Raw genomic sequence first — 12,500 nt, 5'->3', positions numbered from 1 at the left:
TCTCCCACCCACAATCCCTCCTCCTGCGGGGATGGAGAACCAGGGGCCTGGATGACATCCTCATGCGGGGATGGGGTACCAGGAGGCCGGGGAACATTTTCAACACTTTGGGGCATTTTTAAACACTTTGCTCTTTTTTTCCCTCTCCCACCCACAATCCCTCCTCCTGCGGGGATGGAGAACCAGGGGCCTGGGTGACATCCTCATGCGGGGATGGGGTACCAGGAGGCCGGGGAACATTATTCAACACTTTGGGGCATTTTTAAACACTTTGCTCTTTTTCCCCCCTCTCCCAACCAGGGGGCCTTGGGAGCCTCCTCCTGCGGGGATGGGGAACCAGGGGCCTGGGGAACATTTTCAACACTTTGGGGCATTTTTAAACACTTTGCTCTTTTTCCCCCTCTCCCAACCAGGGGGCCTGGGGAGCCTCCTCCTGCGGGGATGGGGAACCAGGGGCCTGGGGAACATTTTCAACACTTTGGGGCATTTTTAAACACTTTGCTCTTTTTCCCCCTCTCCCAACCAGGGGGCCTTGGGAGCCTCCTCCTGCGGGGATGGGGAACCAGGGGCCTGGGGAACATTTTCAACACTTTGGGGCATTTTTAAACACTTTGCTCTTTTTCCCCCTCTCCCAACCAGGGGGCCTGGGGAGCCTCCTCCTGCGGGGATGGGGTACCAGGAGGCCGGGGAACATTATTCAACACTTTGGGGCATTTTTAAACACTTTGGTCTTTTTCCCCCTCTCCCAACCAGGGGGCCTGGGGAGCCTCCTCCTGCGGGGATGGGGAACCAGGGGCCTGGGGAACATTTTCAACACTTTGGGGCATTTTTAAACACTTTGCTCTTTTTCCCCCTCTCCCAACCAGGGGGCCTTGGGAGCCTCCTCCTGCGGGGATGGGGAACCAGGGGCCTGGGGAACATTTTCAACACTTTGGGGCATTTTTAAACACTTTGCTCTTTTTCCCCCTCTCCCAACCAGGGGGCCTGGGGAGCCTCCTCCTGCGGGGATGGGGAACCAGGGGCCTGGGGAACATTTTCAACACTTTGGGGCATTTTTAAACACTTTGCTCTTTTTCCCCCCTCTCCCAACCAGGGGGCCTTGGGAGCCTCCTCCTGCGGGGATGGGGAACCAGGGGCCTGGGGAACATTTTCAACACTTTGGGGCATTTTTAAACACTTTGCTCTTTTTCCCCCTCTCCCAACCAGGGGGCCTGGGGAGCCTCCTCCTGCGGGGATGGGGAACCAGGAGGCCTGGGGAACATTATTCAACACTTTGGGGCATTTTTAAACACTTTGGTCTTTTTCCCCCTCTCCCAACCAGGGGGCCTGGGGAGCCTCCTCCTGCGGGGATGGGGAACCAGGGGCCTGGGGAACATTTTCAACACTTTGGGGCATTTTTAAACACTTTGCTCTTTTTCCCCCTCTCCCAACCAGGGGGCCTTGGGAGCCTCCTCCTGCGGGGATGGGGAACCAGGGGCCTGGGGAACATTTTCAACACTTTGGGGCATTTTTAAACACTTTGCTCTTTTTCCCCCTCTCCCAACCAGGGGGCCTGGGGAGCCTCCTCCTGCGGGGATGGGGAACCAGGGGCCTGGGGAACATTTTCAACACTTTGGGGCATTTTTAAACACTTTGCTCTTTTTCCCCCTCTCCCAACCAGGGGGCCTTGGGAGCCTCCTCCTGCGGGGATGGGGAACCAGGGGCCTGGGGAACATTTTCAACACTTTGGGGCATTTTTAAACACTTTGCTCTTTTTCCCCCTCTCCCAACCAGGGGGCCTGGGGAGCCTCCTCCTGAGGGGATGGGGAGCCAGGGGCCTGGGGAACATTTTCAACACTTTGGGGCATTTTTAAACACTTTGGTCTTTTTCCCCCTCTCCCAACCAGGGGGCCTGGGGAGCCTCCTCCTGCGGGGATGGGGAACCAGGGGCCTGGGGAACATTTTCAACACTTTGGGGCATTTTTAAACACTTTGCTCTTTTTCCCCCTCTCCCAACCAGGGGCCTGGGGAGCCTCCTCCTGCGGGCATGGAGAACCAGGGGGCCTGGGGAGCCTCCTCCTGCGGGGATGGGGAACCAGGGGCCTGGGGGGCCTCCTCCTGCGGGGATGGAGAACCAGGGGGCCTGGGGAGCCTCCTCCTGCGGGGATGGGGAACCAGGGGGCCTGGGGAGCCTCCTCCTGCGGGCATGGAGAACCAGGGGGCCTGGGGAGCCTCCTCCTGCGGGGATGGGGAACCAGGGGGCCTGGGGAGCCTCCTCCTGCGGGGATGGAGAACCAGGGGGCCTGGGGAGCCTCCTCCTGCGGGGATGGGGAACCAGGGGGCCTGGGGAGCCTCCTCCTGCGGGGATGGAGAACCAGGGGGCCTGGGGAGCCTCCTCCTGCGGTCATGGAGAACCAGGGGGCCTGGGGAGCCTCCTCCTGCGGGCATGGAGAACCAGGGGCCTGGGGAGCCTCCTCCTGCGGGGATGGAGAACCAGGGGGCCTGGGGAGCCTCCTCCTGCGGGCATGGAGAACCAGGGGGCCTGGGGAGCCTCCTCCTGCGGGCATGGAGAACCAGGGGGCCTGGGGAGCCTCCTCCTGCGGGGATGGGGAACCAGGGGCCTGGGGAGCCTCCTCCTGCGGGGATGGAGAACCAAGGGGCCTGGGGAGCCTCCTCCTGCGGGCATGGAGAACATGGGGGCCTGGGGAGCCTCCTCCTGCGGGCATGGAGAACCAGGGGGCCTGGGGAGCCTCCTCCTGCGGGCATGGAGAACCAGGGGGCCTGGGGAGCCTCCTCCTGCGGGGATGGAGAACCAGGGGCCTGGGGAGCCTCCTCCTGCGGGGATGGAGAACCAAGGGGCCTGGGGAGCCTCCTCCTGCGGGCATGGAGAACATGGGGGTCTGGGGAGCCTCCTCCTGCGGGGATGGAGAACCAGGGGGCCTGGGGAGCCTCCTCCTGCGGGGATGGGGAACCAGGGGGCCTGGGGAGCCTCCTCCTGCGGTGATGGGGAACCATGGGGCCTGGGGAGCCTCCTCCTGCGGGGATGGAGAACCAGGGGGCCTGGGGAGCCTCCTCCTGCGGGGATGGAGAACCAGGGCGCCTGGGGAGCCTACTCCTGCGGGGATGGAGAACCAAGGGGCCTGGGGAGCCTCCTCCTGCGGGCATGGAGAACATGGGGGCCTGGGGAGCCTCCTCCTGCGGGGATGGAGAACCAGGGGGCCTGGGGAGCCTCCTCCTGCGGGGATGGAGAACCAGGGGGCCTGGGGAGCCTCCTCCTACGGGCATGGAGAACCAGGGGGCCTGGGGAGCCTCCTCCTGCGGGGATGGGGAACCAGGGGCCTGGGGAGCCTCCTCCTGCGGGCATGGAGAACCAGGGGGCCTGGGGAGCCTCCTCCTGCGGGGATGGGGAACCAGGGGGCCTGGGGAGCCTCCTCCTGCACCAGGGGGCCTGGGGAGCCTCCTCCTGCGGGGATGGGGAACCAGGGGGCCTGGGGAGCCTCCTCCTGCGGTGATGGGGAACCATGGGGCCTGGGGAGCCTCCTCCTGCGGGGATGGGGAACCAGGGGGCCTGGGGAGCCTCCTCCTGCGGGGATGGGGAACCAGGGGCCTGGGGAGCCTCCTCCTGCACCAGGGGGCTTGGGGAGCCTCCTCCTGCGGGGATGGGGAACCAGGGGGCCTGGGGAGCCTCCTCCTGCGGGGATGGGGAACCAGGGGCCTGGGGAACATTTTCAACACTTTGGGGCATTTCACAAGCGCTTCCCTCGCTTACGGCCACACCACCCTGAATGAGCCCGATCTCGTCTGATCTCGGAAGCCAAGCAGGGTCGGGCCCAGTTAGTACTTGGATGGGAGACCGCCTGGGAATACTGGGTGCTGTAAGCATTTTTTTTTGCCATTATTTGTGGGTAGAAAAGTGAGAAAAGTGACCTAAAATAGAACCGGGACTAGGCGGCAGTTCCCCCCACCAGGCGGCGGCATTTGGGGCATTATTTGTGGGTAAGAAAGTGAGAAAAGTGACCTAAAATAGAACCGGGACTAGGCGGCAGTTCCCCCCACCAGGCGGCGGCATTTGGGGCATTATTTGTGGGTAAGAAAGTGAGAAAAGTGACCTAAAATAGAACCGGGACTAGGCGGCAGTTCCCCCCACCAGGCGGCGGCATTTGGGGCATTATTTGTGGGTCAGAAAGTGAGAAAAGTGACCTAAAATAGAACCGGGACTAGGCGGCAGTTCCCCCCACCAGGCGGCGGCATTTGGGGCATTATTTGTGGGTCAGAAAGTGAGAAAAGTGACCTAAAATAGAACCGGGACTAGGCGGCAGTTCCCCCCACCAGGCGGCGGCATTTGGGGCATTATTTGTGGGTAAGAAAGTGAGAAAAGTGACCTAAAATAGAACCGGGACTAGGCGGCAGTTCCCCCCACCAGGCGGCGGCATTTGGGGCATTATTTGTGGGTCAGAAAGTGAGAAAAGTGACCTAAAATAGAACCGGGACTAGGCGGCAGTTCCCCCCACCAGGCGGCGGCATTTGGGGCATTATTTGTGGGTAAGAAAGTGAGAAAAGTGACCTAAAATAGAACCGGGACTAGGCGGCAGTTCCCCCCACCAGGCGGCGGCATTTGGGGCATTATTTGTGGGTCAGAAAGTGAGAAAAGTGACCTAAAATAGAACCGGGACTAGGCGGCAGTTCCCCCCACCAGGCGGCGGCATTTGGGGCATTATTTGTGGGTCAGAAAGTGAGAAAAGTGACCTAAAATAGAACCGGGACTAGGCGGCAGTTCCCCCCACCAGGCGGCGGCATTTGGGGCATTATTTGTGGGTCAGAAAGTGAGAAAAGTGACCTAAAATAGAACCGGGACTAGGCGGCAGTTCCCCCCACCAGGCGGCGGCATTTGGGGCATTATTTGTGGGTCAGAAAGTGAGAAAAGTGACCTAAAATAGAACCGGGACTAGGCGGCAGTTCCCCCCACCAGGCGGCGGCATTTGGGGCATTATTTGTGGGTCAGAAAGTGAGAAAAGTGACCTAAAATAGAACCGGGACTAGGCGGCAGTTCCCCCACCAGGCGGCGGCATTTGGGGACCCGTAGTGTGGGCAGAAAACTCACCAAAGTGACTTAAAATAGAACCGGTGCAGGCGGCATGTTCCCCCACCAGATGGCGGCATTTGGGGACCCGTAGTGTGGGCAGAAAACTCACCAAAGTGACTTAAAATAGAACCGGTGCAGGCGGCATGTTCCCCCACCAGATGGCGGCATTTGGGGACCCGTAGTGTGGGTAGAAAACTCACCAAAGTGACTTAAAATAGAACCGGTGCAGGCGGCATGTTCCCCCACCAGATGGCGGCATTTGGGGACCCGTAGTGTGGGTAGAAAACTCACCAAAGTGACTTAAAATAGAACCGGTGCAGGCGGCATGTTCCCCCACCAGATGGCGGCATTTGGGGACCCGTAGTGTGGGCAGAAAACTCACCAAAGTGACTTAAAATAGAACCGGTGCAGGCGGCATGTTCCCCCACCAGATGGCGGCATTTGGGGACCCGTAGTGTGGGTAGAAAACTCACCAAAGTGACTTAAAATAGAACCGGTGCAGGCGGCATGTTCCCCCACCAGATGGCGGCATTTGGGGACCCGTAGTGTGGGTAGAAAACTCACCAAAGTGACTTAAAATAGAACCGGTGCAGGCGGCATGTTCCCCCACCAGATGGCGGCATTTGGGGACCCGTAGTGTGGGCAGAAAACTCACCAAAGTGACTTAAAATAGAACCGGTGCAGGCGGCATGTTCCCCCACCAGATGGCGGCATTTGGGGACCTGCAGTGTGGGTAGAAAACTCACCAAAGTGTCCTAAAATAGAACCGGGACCAGGGGGCCTCTTCCCCCACCAGGTGGCGGGCTTGGGGGGCTTGGTTTCCGGGTAGAAAACTCACCAAAGTGTCCTAAAATAGAACCGGGACCAGGGGGCATGTTCCCCCACCAGGCGGCGGGCTTGGGGGGCTTGGTTTGCGGGTAGAAAACTCACCAAAGTGTCCTAAAATAGAACCAGGACCAGGGGGCATGTTCCCCCACCAGGCGGCGGGCTTGGGGGGCTTGGTTTGCGGGTAGAAAACTCACCAAAGTGTCCTAAAATAGAACCGGGACCAGGGGGCCTCTTCCCCCACCAGGCGGCGGGCTTGGGGGGCTTGGTTTGCGGGTAGAAAACTCACCAAAGTGACCTAAAATAGAACCGGGCTAGGCGGCATGTTCCCCCACCAGGCGGCGGGCTTGGGGGGCTTGGTTTGCGGGTAGAAAACTCACCAAAGTGTCCTAAAATAGAACCGGGACCAGGGGGCATGTTCCCCCACCAGGCGGCGGGCTTGGGGGGCTTGGTTTGCGGGTAGAAAACTCACCAAAGTGTCCTAAAATAGAACCGGGACCAGGGGGCATCTTCCCCCACCAGGCGGCGGGCTTGGGGGGCTTGGTTTGCGGGTAGAAAACTCACCAAAGTGTCCTAAAATAGAACCGGGACCAGGGGGCCTCTTCCCCCACCAGGCGGCGGGCTTGGGGGGCTTGGTTTGCGGGTAGAAAACTCACCAAAGTGACCTAAAATAGAACCGGGCCAGGCGGCATGCTCCCCCACCAGGCGGCGGGCTTGGGGGGCTTGGTTTGCGGGTAGAAAACTCACCAAAGTATCGGCAAAATAGAACCAGGGAAGGGGGGGATGTCGGTCACAAGGTGCCCGAGTCAGAGAACCAGGAAAACGGACATAAATCCAGAAAACCTCGGTGTCTGACTGCTCCTCAAAAAGTGGTCTTTTTGATGTCACGAGCGCAACCACCTAGAGGTTAATGGGGAGGGATGGTGTGAGCGCAAACGGATTTTTCCTAAGTGTGACTGCTCCTCAAAAAGTGGTCTTTTTGATGTCACGAGCGCAACCACCTAGAGGTTAATGGGGAGGGATGGTGTGAGCGCAAACGGATTTTTCCTAAGTGTGACTGCTCCTCAAAAAGTGGTCTTTTTGATGTCACGAGCGCAACCACCTAGAGGTTAATAGGGAGCGAGTACAACAGGGGAGGGAGTGAATGGGCTCGGACTGTGGCCGAGCCTGGTGCCTCAAAATCGGACAAGGTTGGACTGGAAGCCCGCTGAGAACTCTGGTTCTTTTGCCAGACGAAACGAATTTTTTCCGAGTGTGACTGCTCTGCAAAAAGTGGTCTTTTTGATGTCACGAGCGCAACCACCTAGAGGTTAATGGGGAGGGAGTGGAAAAAACGACAAAGTGTTGAGCTCCGGACCGGGATGGCGGGCGACTCGAGCGGTCATGCCCGACTTTGAGACACTTTGTCGCGGTCATGCGAGCGACCTCCACTGCTCCCCGGAGGTGCCCCGGACCGGGTTGGCGGGTGACTCGAGCGGTCCTGCCCGACTTTGAGACACTTTGTCGCGGTCATGCGGGCGTCCTCCGCCGGTCCCCGGAGGTGCCCCGGACCGGGTTGGCGGGTGACTCGAGCGGTCATGCCCGACTTTGAGACACTTTGTCGCGGTCATGCGGGCGTCCTCCGCCGGTCCCTGGAGGTGCCCCGGACCGGGGTGGCGGGTGACTCGAGCGGTCGTGCCCGACTTTGAGACACTTTGTCGCGGTCATGCGAGCGACCTCCACTGCTCCCCGGAGGTGCCCCGGACCGGGTTGGCGGGTGACTCGAGCGGTCCTGCCCGACTTTGAGACACTTTGTCGCGGTCATGCGGGCGTCCTCCGCCGGTCCCCGGAGGTGCCCCGGACCGGGTTGGCGGGTGACTCGAGCGGTCATGCCCGACTTTGAGACACTTTGTCGCGGTCATGCGGGCGTCCTCCGCCGGTCCCTGGAGGTGCCCCGGACCGGGGTGGCGGGTGACTCGAGCGGTCGTGCCCGACTTTGAGACACTTTGTCGCGGTCATGCGGGCGTCCTCCGCCGGTCCCTGGAGGTGCCCCGGACCGGGTTGGCGGGTGACTCGAGCGGTCGTGCCCGACTTTGAGACACTTTGTCGCGGTCATGCGGGCGTCCTCCGCCGGTCCCCGGAGGTGCCCCGGACCGGGTTGGCGGGTGACTCGAGCGGTCATGCCCGACTTTGAGACACTTTGTCGCGGTCATGCGGGCCTCCTCCGCCGGTCCCTGGAGGTGCCCCGGACTGGGTTGGCGGGTGACTCGAACGGTCATGCCCGACTTTGAGACACTTTGTCGCGGTCATGCGGGCGTCCTCCGCCGGTCCCTGGAGGTGCCCCGGACCGGGTTGGCGGGTGACTCGAGCGGTCATGCCCGACTTTGAGACACTTTGTCGCGGTCATGCGGGCCTCCTCCGCCGGTCCCTGGAGGTGCCCCGGACCGGGTTGGCGGGTGACTCGAACGGTCATGCCCGACTTTGAGACACTTTGTCGCGGTCATGCGGGCGTCCTCCGCCGGTCCCTGGAGGTGTCCCGGACCGGGTTGGCGGGTGACTCGAGCGGTCGTGCCCGACTTTGAGACACTTTGTCGCGGTCATGCGGGCATCCTCCGCCGGTCCCTGGAGGTGCCCCGGACCGGGTTGGCGGGTGACTCGAGCGGTCGTGCCCGACTTTGAGACACTTTGTCGCGGTCATGCGGGCGTCCTCCGCCGGTCCCTGGAGGTGCCCCGGACCGGGTTGGCGGGTGACTCGAGCGGTCGTGCCCGACTTTGAGACACTTTGTCGCGGTCATGCGGGCGTCCTCCGCCGGTCCCTGGAGGTGCCCCGGACCGGGTTGGCGGGTGACTCGAGCGGTCGTGCCCGACTTTGAGACACTTTGTCGCGGTCATGCGGGCGTCCTCCGCCGGTCCCTGGAGGTGCCCCGGACCGGGTTGGCGGGTGACTCAAGCGGTCATGCCCGACTTTGAGACACTTTGCCGCGGTCATGCGGGCGACCTCCGCCGGTCCCTGGAGGTGCCCCGGACCGGGTTGGCGGGTGACTCGAGCGGTCGTGCCCGACTTTGAGACACTTTGCCGTGGTCATGCGGGCGACCTCCGCCGGTCCCTGGATGGCGGGCTCCAGTGAGGTCGGCGGGGGAAGGCTCGGGCTGAGGCCGACTTCGGTGCCTCAAAGTCGGACAAGGTTGGATTGGAAGTCCGCTGTGTTGAGGACCAGTGGCATTCGGCGGTGGAACGCTCAGAACTTGGCCGACATCGGTGCCTCAACGTCGGACAAGGTTGGAGTGGATGACCGCTGATAACTCTGGTTCTTTTGCCAGACGAAAGAAATTTTTCCCGAGTGTGACTGCTCTGAAAAAAGTGGTCTTTTTGATGTCACGAGCGCAACCACCTAGAGGTTAATAGGGAGGCACCATAACAGGAGAGGGAGTGAAAAGGCTCGGACGGTGGCCGAGCCTGGTGCCTCAAAATCGGACAAGGTTGGAGTGGATGACCGCTGATAACTCTGGTTCTTTTGCCAGACGAAAGAAATTTTTCCCGAGTGTGACTGCTCTGAAAAAAGTGGTCTTTTTGATGTCACGAGCGCAACCACCTAGAGGTTAATAGGGAGGCACCATAACAGGAGAGGGAGTGAAAAGGCTCGGAGGGTGGCCGAGCCTGGTGCCTCAAAATCGGACAAGGTTGGAGTGGATGACCGCTGAAAACTCTGGTTCTTTTGCCAGACGAAAGAAATTTTTTCCGAGTGTGACTGCTCTGAAAAAAGTGGTCTTTTTGATGTCACGAGCGCAACCACCTAGAGGTTAATAGGGAGGCACCATAACAGGAGAGGGAGTGAAAAGGCTCGGAGGGTGGCCGAGCCTGGTGCCTCAAAATCGGACAAGGTTGGAGTGGATGACCGCTGAAAACTCTGGTTCTTTTGCCAGACGAAAGAAATTTTTCCCGAGTGTGACTGCTCTGCAAAAAGTGGTCTTTTTGATGTCACGAGCGCAACCACCTAGAGGTTAATAGGGAGGCACCATAACAGGAGAGGGAGTGAAAAGGCTCGGAGGGTGGCCGAGCCTGGTGCCTCAAAATCGGACAAGGTTGGAGTGGATGACCGCTGAAAACTCTGGTTCTTTTGCCAGACGAAAGAAATTTTTTCCGAGTGTGACTGCTCTGAAAAAAGTGGTCTTTTTGATGTCACGAGCGCAACCACCTAGAGGTTAATAGGGAGGCACCATAACAGGAGAGGGAGTGAAAAGGCTCGGAGGGTGGCCGAGCCTGGTGCCTCAAAATCGGACAAGGTTGGAGTGGATGACCGCTGAAAACTCTGGTTCTTTTGCCAGACGAAAGAAATTTTTCCCGAGTGTGACTGCTCTGCAAAAAGTGGTCTTTTTGATGTCACGAGCGCAACCACCTAGAGGTTAATAGGGAGGCACCATAACAGGAGAGGGAGTGAAAAGGCTCGGAGGGTGGCCGAGCCTGGTGCCTCAAAGTCGGACAAGGTTGGAGTGGATGACCGCTGAAAACTCTGGTTCTTTTGCCAGACGAAAGAAATTTTTTCCGAGTGTGACTGCTCTGCAAAAAGTGGTCTTTTTGATGTCACGAGCGCAACCACCTAGAGGTTAATAGGGAGGCACCATAACAGGAGAGGGAGTGAAAAGGCTCGGAGGGTGGCCGAGCCTGGTGCCTCAAAATCGGACAAGGTTGGAGTGGATGACCGCTGAACACTCTGGTTCTTTTGCCAGACGAAAGAAATTTTTTCCGAGTGTGACTGCTCTGCAAAAAGTGGTCTTTTTGATGTCACGAGCGCAACCACCTAGAGGTTAATAGGGAGGCACCATAACAGGAGAGGGAGTGAAAAGGCTCGGAGGGTGGCCGAGCCTGGTGCCTCAAAATCGGACAAGGTTGGAGTGGATGGCCGCTGAAAACTCTGGTTCTTTTGCCTGACGAAAGAAATTTTTTCCGAGTGTGACTGCTCTGCAAAAAGTGGTCTTTTTGATGTCACGAGCGCAACCACCTAGAGGTTAATAGGGAGGCACCATAACAGGAGAGGGAAGGAAAAGGCTCGGAGGGTGGCCGAGCCTGGTGCCTCAAAATCGGACAAGGTTGGAGTGGATGACCGCTGAAAACTCTGGTTCTTTTGCCTGACGAAAGAAATTTTTTCCGAGTGTGACTGCTCTGCAAAAAGTGGTCTTTTTGATGTCACGAGCGCAACCACCTAGAGGTTAATAGGGAGGCACCATAACAGGAGAGGGAGTGAAAAGGCTCGGAGGGTGGCCGAGCCTGGTGCCTCAAAGTCGGACAAGGTTGGAGTGGATGGCCGCGGAGAACTCTGGTTCTTTTGCCTGACGAAAGAAATTTTTTCCGAGTGTGACTGCTCCTCAAAAAGTGGTCTTTTTGATGTCACGAGCGCAACCACCTAGAGGTTAATAGGGAGGCACCATAACAGGAGAGGGAGTGAAAAGGCTCGGAGGGTGGCCGAGCCTGGTGCCTCAAAGTCGGACAAGGTTGGAGTGGATGGCCGCGGAGAACTCTGGTTCTTTTGCCTGACGAAAGAAATTTTTTCCGAGTGTGACTGCTCTGCAAAAAGTGGTCTTTTTGATGTCACGAGCGCAACCACCTAGAGGTTAATAGGGAGGCACCATAACAGGAGAGGGAAGGAAAAGGCTCGGAGGGTGGCCGAGCCTGGTGCCTCAAAGTCGGACAAGGTTGGAGTGGATGGCCGCGGAGAACTCTGGTTCTTTTGCCTGACGAAAGAAATTTTTTCCGAGTGTGACTGCTCCTCAAAAAGTGGTCTTTTTGATGTCACGAGCGCAACCACCTAGAGGTTAATAGGGAGGCACCATAACAGGAGAGGGAAGGAAAAGGCTCGGAGGGTGGCCGAGCCTGGTGCCTCAAAGTCGGACAAGGTTGGAGTGGATGGCCGCGGAGAACTCTGGTTCTTTTGCCTGACGAAAGAAATTTTTTCCGAGTGTGACTGCTCTTCAAAAAGTGGTCTTTTTGATGTCACGAGCGCAACCACCTAGAGGTTAATAGGGAGGCACCATAACAGGAGAGGGAAGGAAAAGGCTCGGAGGGTGGCCGAGCCTGGTGCCTCAAAGTCGGACAAGGTTGGAGTGGATGGCCGCGGAGAACTCTGGTTCTTTTGCCTGACGAAAGAAATTTTTTCCGAGTGTGACTGCTCTGAAAAAAGTGGTCTTTTTGATGTCACGAGCGCAACCACCTAGAGGTTAATAGGGAGGCACCATAACAGGAGAGGGAAGGAAAAGGCTCGGAGGGTGGCCGAGCCTGGTGCCTCAAAGTCGGACAAGGTTGGAGTGGATGGCCGCGGAGAACTCTGGTTCTTTTGCCTGACGAAAGAAATTTTTTCCGAGTGTGACTGCTCTTCAAAAAGTGGTCTTTTTGATGTCACGAGCGCAACCACCTAGAGGTTAATAGGAGCGAAGGATACTTGGACAGAGTATCGAGCTCCAGCGCAGGCGGCGGGGAAAGAGCTCAGGCTCAAGCCGACCTTCGCGCGTCATGGACGCACTGTGATACCACCTACACCGATGACCGATCTGCCAACGTGACCCGCCATCGGAGGGCCCCCACCCATTGCGGGCGGACGGTTCCTCCGGACTTAGCGGGTCCGATCAAGCGTTGTGGCTT

General features: G+C 58.8%; 1 non-coding gene across 1 annotated transcript; it reads left to right on the top strand.

Moving 5' to 3' along the window:
- The first annotated feature begins 3,742 nt into the window (after positions 1 to 3,742).
- Positions 3,743 to 3,861, top strand: LOC148058232 (5S ribosomal RNA). The gene has a single exon (XR_015710052.1). It is a non-coding gene; the product is annotated as a 5S ribosomal RNA (ribosomal RNA).
- Positions 3,862 to 12,500: the final 8,639 nt, after the last annotated feature.

Source organism: Callionymus lyra, unplaced genomic scaffold (genome assembly GCF_982586985.1).
Source record: "Callionymus lyra unplaced genomic scaffold, fCalLyr1.hap1.1 HAP1_SCAFFOLD_127, whole genome shotgun sequence".
In the NCBI taxonomy this organism is placed as follows: domain Eukaryota; kingdom Metazoa; phylum Chordata; class Actinopteri; order Syngnathiformes; family Callionymidae; genus Callionymus; species Callionymus lyra.
The sequence above is the reverse complement of the archived record's forward strand: the minus strand, read 5'-3'. Positions and strand labels throughout refer to the sequence as shown.